This window comes from Pezoporus flaviventris, unplaced genomic scaffold (assembly GCF_033815535.1).
Source record: "Pezoporus flaviventris isolate CSIRO_AGI_PZ_B2104156 unplaced genomic scaffold, CSIRO_AGI_Pfla_v1 ptg000015l, whole genome shotgun sequence".
Taxonomy (NCBI): Eukaryota; Metazoa; Chordata; class Aves; order Psittaciformes; family Psittacidae; genus Pezoporus; species Pezoporus flaviventris.
This window is the reverse complement of record NW_026892563.1, coordinates 13,795,355-13,803,060: the sequence shown is the minus strand read 5'-3', so window position 1 is coordinate 13,803,060 and position 7,706 is coordinate 13,795,355. Positions and strand designations below refer to the sequence as shown.

General features: G+C 42.1%; 1 protein-coding gene across 1 annotated transcript in view; it reads left to right on the top strand.

Moving 5' to 3' along the window:
- Positions 1-3,886: 3,886 nt before the first annotated feature.
- UMODL1 (uromodulin like 1) overlaps positions 3,887-7,706 on the top strand; it is a 50,544-nt gene continuing 46,724 nt past the window's right edge. The window contains exon 1 of the mRNA XM_061454418.1: positions 3,887-4,649. The gene's annotated coding sequence lies outside the window, so the exon portion shown is untranslated. The remainder of the gene's footprint in view (positions 4,650-7,706) is intronic.

The following is a 7,706-nucleotide window of genomic DNA, read 5'->3' as shown; positions in this document are numbered from 1 at the left end:
CACCCCATGGGGAGATGCTGAGCAGGAGGCCCTCTGACTTCTCTTCCAAGTAAGCCTTCATAGCAAAGGGCAATACCCACTGCCCAGACTGTTCTCTTTCACGAATACCAGGGTTTAGAGTTAAAACCAAGCAGCATGCTATGAAACATCTTAGAATTTACATCCCTGCAGCACCGGTAAATCACATATGAGGTGTGATCAACAGTCTCATCTGGTACCAAATGTGGTGTTGGGAATGGGACCATGCCATCAAAGCACTGGTGCAAACAAGAGTTTCTGTGTGCTGAGATTGCACAACTAGCACTCTGTCAGAGGAGCAAGGCCAGGCAGAGGTTCAGCATGACCTCCGCTTGACTCATATTTTTTCCTTCTGTTACCAATAAGAACTTTTTCCTCATGAGTCACTTTAAAACAGTTTGTGCATGTTCAGGGAAAAAAACACGACCCAAAGATTTTCCTGAGGAACAGTTTATTGGTGAGACAGAGCAAACCACTGAATGCGGTCAGGGACTGTTCTGCCTCCACAGTTGAGCTAATTAACTCTCAGGGCTATAAGTGAATGGGCTTTTTAGTGTCCTTTGTGTATGTTCCTTCATCTTTAATGTATTTTCCTCTAAACACATCAGTGAAATAAGCAAGCATACTATTCCATTTTCTGTATGTGTGTCTGAAGCTCAGGGAAATGAGGACCCTTTCCAAAAATTGCCAGTTTAGCAGTTAACCATCCTAGCATAGCATATGCTGACAAAACAGTGACTTTTCTGTTCTACTTTTTTTCTCAGGTAAAATAAGCAAAACCACATTTTTGGTACTGTATCTGTGACTTCCACGAGGTCTGCAATACCGGGCTTTCTGTCCCCGTCATGACTGCACTGCAGTGCCAAATTTGACCTGTGTGACTTGCTTGTGGCTGCACAAGCAAGAGGCAGGGAACTGTGGGCTAGCATTTTATCTCTGAGAGCTAAATAGTTATAATTTCTGAGAAGTTCAGGTCTCTGTGGGGAGCAGACATTAAGGTGTCCATTATATGTATTGATATTCAGAAGCTGGAATGAATTTGTATCCTGATGGTAGGAGTGATTTATTTTGTTTTGTCTTTAGCTGCAAAACGATTGCTTCTGGCTAACTCAGCCTGTGCTTCTCTTCTAACACCTTTTGGCCCTGCTGACCAATTTAAGCCAGTTTTGACAGATCAGCTGCAGGCTCAAAGGCAGTTAAGTTTCTGCAGGCTTCACAAAGGTCAGGAGTGAAGAGGAAAGAAACCTTAGCAATGCCCCACAGTTTGATCTCAGCCCTTACCAAACATCTGAAATGTCACAGTAGGAGCACTTTTTAAGGCTGCCCTGATGGCGAGACAAAATTCACTGGGAGTCACAGGCACCAGGAAAATCAATCGTGGAGGAGAAATCAGGTCTCATCTGAACTTCTTGTCACATTCATTGCCAGCTAGCAGCATGATTTTGCCTTTGTGTTCCTGATCTGGATCAGTTTATTTCTGCTGTGAGATCTGAAGGACTGGTGGCACCTCCATCCATTCCCACAGTCTGCTGTGGCCATAGTCTGTTCTTTCTCAGACTGACAGGCTGTAATCAGATTGAAATGTGGGAGTCTGGAAGAGGTGTCTGGGAGAAATTTACTGACAGGTGATTTTGAGAGGCCAGGTTAAAGGATTTAATGGTTCTCAATCTTTAGATCCTATACATCTGCAGGAAGGCATGCTGGCTTCTGGAGCACAAGACAGCTTTTGTTAGATTCCCATATTGCCCAAATGCATAGTCCTGTTTCCTGAATGCAAAGCAGTCTGTCTTGAAATGTTGTCACCATTTTGGGCATCTGAAATAGTGATTATTTCATTAAAAAAAAAGAAAAAAAAAGCAAAGCAAAAAGAAATGTTCCAGCTACAGACCTTTCTGTGTCAAAATCAATGGAAGAATAAGTGCCTAAAAAGTATGATAAGAAAGCCTGCTGCCAGCCACAATATTCCAATTACTGACTGTACAGTCTAGGAGAGTCAAATCCCATTTCTAAAAAGCTGCTTCTTGATGAACAGATTTTGACATGGCTTTTATTGCACTTCTTTGTATAAACTGGATACTTCAGATCAATTCAGAAGTTACAAGTGAAACTGCAGAAAATATAGAAAGAGAGCCAGCAGAACTGATCAGCTGCAGATGACTGGGCCAGGAGGACTCAGATGACTGGGCCAGAAAGAGCTCCGTGATGAGCTCCTTCCAGAACAGAGTCCAGCTCACTTCCAGCACCACACAGCCAGGTTTTTTATTCCACTAAACATCTCCTTCTCTGTTCCTCTCTCCATTGACCTTCCTCATCACCAGAGCAAGAGTTTCTACTGGAGTCTTAAAAAAAACCACCTAACTCAAAGGAATAAGGAAAAAAGGCCAATAATTTACCTATGATATACACCAATGGTTACTAAAAATGTAATTATATGTAATCAGCCATGCATGTCCAGTGGTCAGCTTTCCACAATGGTCAATGAATCTACTTTAGTTTCCCTGTAGGAGATTCTGTCTTGTACTGAGTAAGCATGTGCTCTTCATATTGCAGCAGCTGCCTGGGATGCAGGGCTTCATATTAAACATACTGCAGGTAATGCAGTGCAAGAGTGTGTCTGGAAGATGTAGATGTGGCTGTACAGGACATAGGATGCATGCTTAATTGCCTGAGTGGTCTCTTACAGTGTCTGCCCTGCTGAAAAGTAAGTTGCTGTGTGCCTAAATGACTGCAACTGAAGAAATACTACAGATGTGAATCAGAACCTGAAGGAATTTGAAAATTGCACGGTAAATCCTGAAATTATCATGACGTATGTATCAATTTGCTGTTTGGATTAAGCACCCACTGACTTTAGTCACAGTTTCATTTGAAAAGGGAGTTCGGAATAATCTGCATTTAGGAACTGTTTCGTTCACTACTGCAATAAAATTGCAGCTCGCTGTTAGTTGCCTCACCCTGAACATAAGCCTGTCACAGCTGCCAGCAGCAAGACTGAGCTGTAAATACGCAAAGCTCTATCCATGTTTCTTTATAGTCTTAAAGATGAGTATGTATACTTAAGTCTTTTAGAATGGGGATGTTAGTCCTTTATTGCAATTTGGAGGATCATACATCGTTCATAGAAGTGCTCAGTAGTGAAGATGACCACATTTGTGTTATAGCTAAGTCTGGAAAGCAGCAACTGTTTAAGACATATGGCACCCCTATTCAGCAATTTAGGATTCTAAGTGGGAGACCCCAGATGCAGTCCAATTCAGACGTCAGTCTGGCATTACCTATATTTGAATCTGGCTGGGACATACACTTTTTGCAGAAGGTGCTAACTAATTTCTAAGGGCCAAAAAGTTTCAATCAAGGTATTTTTTCCAGAAAATTCAGACTGTTGAAAAGAATAAATATAGATCACAAAGAGAAATATTTCAATTTGCAGATTGAATTTCACTGCAGTAGTCCTATTGATTTGTTTGTTTATTAATGGGGTTTTTAGGTCAGATGGTATACTCTGTACAGCTTACAGCCAGGACCTCCCTGTTGCCTCCCTGTGCTGACAGGAGATGTAAATGGTGCAACGTGGGGGATACAGCCTGACTAGACATCCTGGTGCAGGAGGAGAAGTGTGCTAAGGTACACATTCTCCTTAGACATAGGAGAAATATTTTCAAGATCTATTTTTTTAGTGTGTGTGTACATGCTGGGTTTTTTGGTTTGGTTTTGTTTTGTTTTTTAAAATGCTCTTCTCTACCCATTTTCCCATTTTCTGCAAAAGCATTTTTTTCAATAGAAGTCCAGGCAAGCCTTAATGTTCCTTTTTTCCCTACCCTTCCCCTCCCCCCACCCCAGTGAAGCTTACTGTTTTATTTTCCAGTCCAGAAGAACAGCTGACAAGTGCCTCAGCACTGCATGCAGCATTGGCTCTGCCCTTTGCCAGAGGATCTGAACCATTCTGTGACTCCCTTGTCAGTCCTGCATGTTCTCCAGGGCCACAGCTCCCCTACCTTGTAAGCGCCAACACGGTGATTGCCCAGCAGTGTTCTACAGAAGTGATATTACTGATATTCTGAATGTACATGAGTGAGAGAGTTTGTGGTTCCAGCTCTCTTACATCCGTCTCCTTCATCCACACAAAATTGTCTGCAGTACTGTAATACGTATTTAAGTGCTGGTTGCCTCAGCGTCGAGAAGTGTACCTGTCATTTTCCATACTTCATTGTCAGCTCCTCATAAAATACCATATTGTGTTTGCTCCTTTTCTTTGCATGAGTGAAGTGATATTGCACTGAAGTTACTGTCTTGCATTGTAAAGCTGCAGTCACATCTGTCTTGGGAACATGCCTTCGTTATTTACGCAATGAAAAGAGAGGGATTTTGGTTTCTCAAACCTCCTGATTCGTGCCCTGCCTAATAAGGTTCTTGTTTGCCTATCATTCCTCTGGTTTATGTGATGCTGAAATTGCAATGATACGAGGAGCACAATGAGAGCAGCTAGTGAAACAGCTTAAATTCAGGATAAAACATCAACAGGCATTTACGTTTAGTTTGTTTTCAAGGTACAGAATTCAAGACCTACAAAATAGCATCTCCTGGTGTGTGGACAGAAATGAAATTGAAGATATACACTCCTGACATCTGAGGTATGTAAATCTGCCTCCTGGCTTTCGGGTGTTCAAGGTGCAAGAGGGAATAGGTGCTCAGCAGGGTAAACATGGACTAAGCCAGAAATTTGGAAATGCCTTCTTCTCAAAGCCAGGCAGGAGGCGGGGATCCAAGCTGAGCAGGCAGAAGAGACAGGTTCCCTGGGGAGAGCGCGAGGGAGAGAGAACCAGCAAAATTCCCACCGGAACCTCTTTGTTTCTGTTGCCAGTAGTCATCACTCACCTGCAATAGGTAACAAACCAAAGCACCCTTTCTCCGAATCCGAAAGCCTCCATGAACGGACGGTCAAGCTCTACCACACTGGAAACAAAGTGGTAAGAAGGGCTTATCTAGAACAGGCATTGCAATGGCCAGGATCATTCTTACTTCTGTTCTCATCCTCTGGGCAGCCACACAACGGGGAAGGGGGAATGAGATTACAGGTGAGTAACACAAACCTGGTCAGAGGACCATGGCTGTTATGTAGAATGGCTTAGTTTGGATGTGAGATATCTCTTTATTTGAAATAAACCAACCAAGGTGTCCAGTCTCCATAGAACTGGCAACATCTCAGTGGCTATTTAAGAATCCTCTGCTGACAATTAAACACAGAAAATCCGACAAAGCCGAAATACCACCTTTGTCCCCAGGCAAAAGCCTTGTCATTTCCTTTGTGCCAGAAATGAATGAGTAGGATTGCATCTTTGTGTTCAGTAATGTGCAAATTTTGATGAAAATTCTCTTTAAAATTATCTTCTTGAGGAAATCATGTAGTAATGTACCTGGCAAATTCCTAGAGATGCATAAAATGAAGGTGTAGAAGACAGCTTTCATCTATGGTATGGGCTGTAATTTGGAAACCCCAAACCCAGTTGCTAGATTGTAACTGCTAAATTACATCCTAATTTGTTCTTAATTTCTGGTTAATTTCTGGTTCTAAATAAATAATATTTAGATGTGATTTTTGGCTGCTTTTTGTTGCATTTTTTTACTTAAGGGATTTTGCAAGTCTCAGTTAAAATACAAACCATATTTCTCAAACCTTAGAGACTTTCCTGTTATTCTGTCAAAATCACAGCTGAAAAAGCGGTTTCTATAGATTGGGGGTCAGCAGAACCCCCATTCCAGTGCCATTTAAAATCAGTGATGTTGACATTGAAAAGAATTTTGAATACCCATAAAAACTGAGCCCTTAATCCATTTTTCTTCATGTCTCTGAGCCTTCACCTTTTAAAACTGAATTATGAACCTGCTCCAAAAGATTACTTTTCAGGTTAAGCCAAGACAAGAAAGGGGCTTGTCTTTGGCTCTTGCTGTTCTCCTGTGAGATTTTACAGATCCAGCTCACAGTGGCTTTCCTGGCAGTTGAGTCCCGAGGTTTCCAGAACTGCAGCTAAGTGTGGCATAAATTCTATCAAGCACTTTTTATTGCTGACTTTTGTGATTGCTCTCTCAGTTCTGATCTGGGTTTGACCTTCAGTTATAAGCAGCCTGCTCCCATGCAGACTTTTCTTTCAGCCCTTCCTCTCAGTATTTGTCTCTATTAATAAAGTATTTGCTTTAATTGTTTGTGCTCTTGCTTGACATAAAATTTATACTTTTCATGATAGTGGAAAGCTCGTGGTTGCTAATTAAAAAGCCTCAAGTCCAGAGATGATAGGCATAATGTAGCCCTACTAATGTCAGTTGACTGCGTTCTCCTGCTTAGCAATTGACTTCAGCTTTGTGTTGCTGGAAACAACATTCAGTGCATTTTAATTCCATTTGATAGTGCCATAATCCTGTAGATGGGGGTAATGAGAACAGAAAGCCAATTTGCTAAAGAGCCCAAATTGATCTGAGCCATATTGCTCAGCAGGAAACTGCTGTCAGCAAATAATTGAACTCTGTGAGTGTCAAAGCTTGTTTTAAAGTGTATGGAAATGATGGAGGATGGTAAGGTTGGTGGTGCTGCACCGTTCCCTGTCACCTTCTGTCTAAATTCTTTTTATACCGCCATAGCCGTATCTGAAAGGTTCTCTTTTGGCTTTGGCAGCCTCATTCTATACCTAGTATCAGTGTTTAAGTATGAAATACGATTTCATATCTTCTCTGACAGCTGTAGCTTCTAATTATAAACTGTGTCTAATTCTACACCATTTTATTCTCAGTTTCATACCTGTATTTATGTTGCACATTGCTATAGAGCCTAAGCCAGCTCAGATGACACTGGAAGTTTTAGCTTTCCAGTACTATGTCCTTGCTGCAGCCTCAGCTCTGCACGGACAACACGAATCCTCAGTGCTCTCCTTACTCGGTTGTTCTCTTCCGGTCCCTGCTTTGCTCTATCCATACTAATATGTGAGCTCTGGGGAAATGGAGGGATCATAGCAATGAAGAACCATGCTGAACTCTTCTTCTTTTCCTGCCCTACCCTCCCCTAACAGAATTTTACACTACAACAGTATGATTTCTTAATACAGTAGTCTATTTTTCTCATTTTCATAGGACAAAATTTCACCTGCGCCTCCCACCTTCCCTGATCACTAGCAGATGCCTGTGCACTCCTTCTAGATCAAGGCTAGATCCAAAATGATTTAGGTATTCTTTCAATTCCGCTTTGGGTATTTAGCAATTTGGGTCCCAAACTAATGGGAAAAAAAACCAACCCCAAACCCAGCTGAAACGAGATACTTTTTCTTTTCTTCCCATGCCTACATGCCTGTTTGCTGGGACAGGTATTCCTGGAGCACTATTAACACATGGCAAGGGAATGCTTTGCAAACTGCAATGACAGCTACCTGTTTCTTGTGAGGCACCACTGCCAGATGCAAAGTGGCACTGGATAAAAAGCTTCTTTTTTCTGCTTCCTGCTGCAGAACTCGCTTTTGTTCTCTTTTCCCCTCTCCCAGAGGGATGTGCTAACCAGGGAGGGAGGACGCATTACTTTCAATGGCTCACTCAACTTCAGTTTCTTCCTGCATAGTCACTTATGTGCCGTGGCTGAGTACAGGCTTTCATGGTCCTGGTCAGACCTCCAACCTGGCCATTGGGGTCCTCTCCTTGGTCAGGCATGA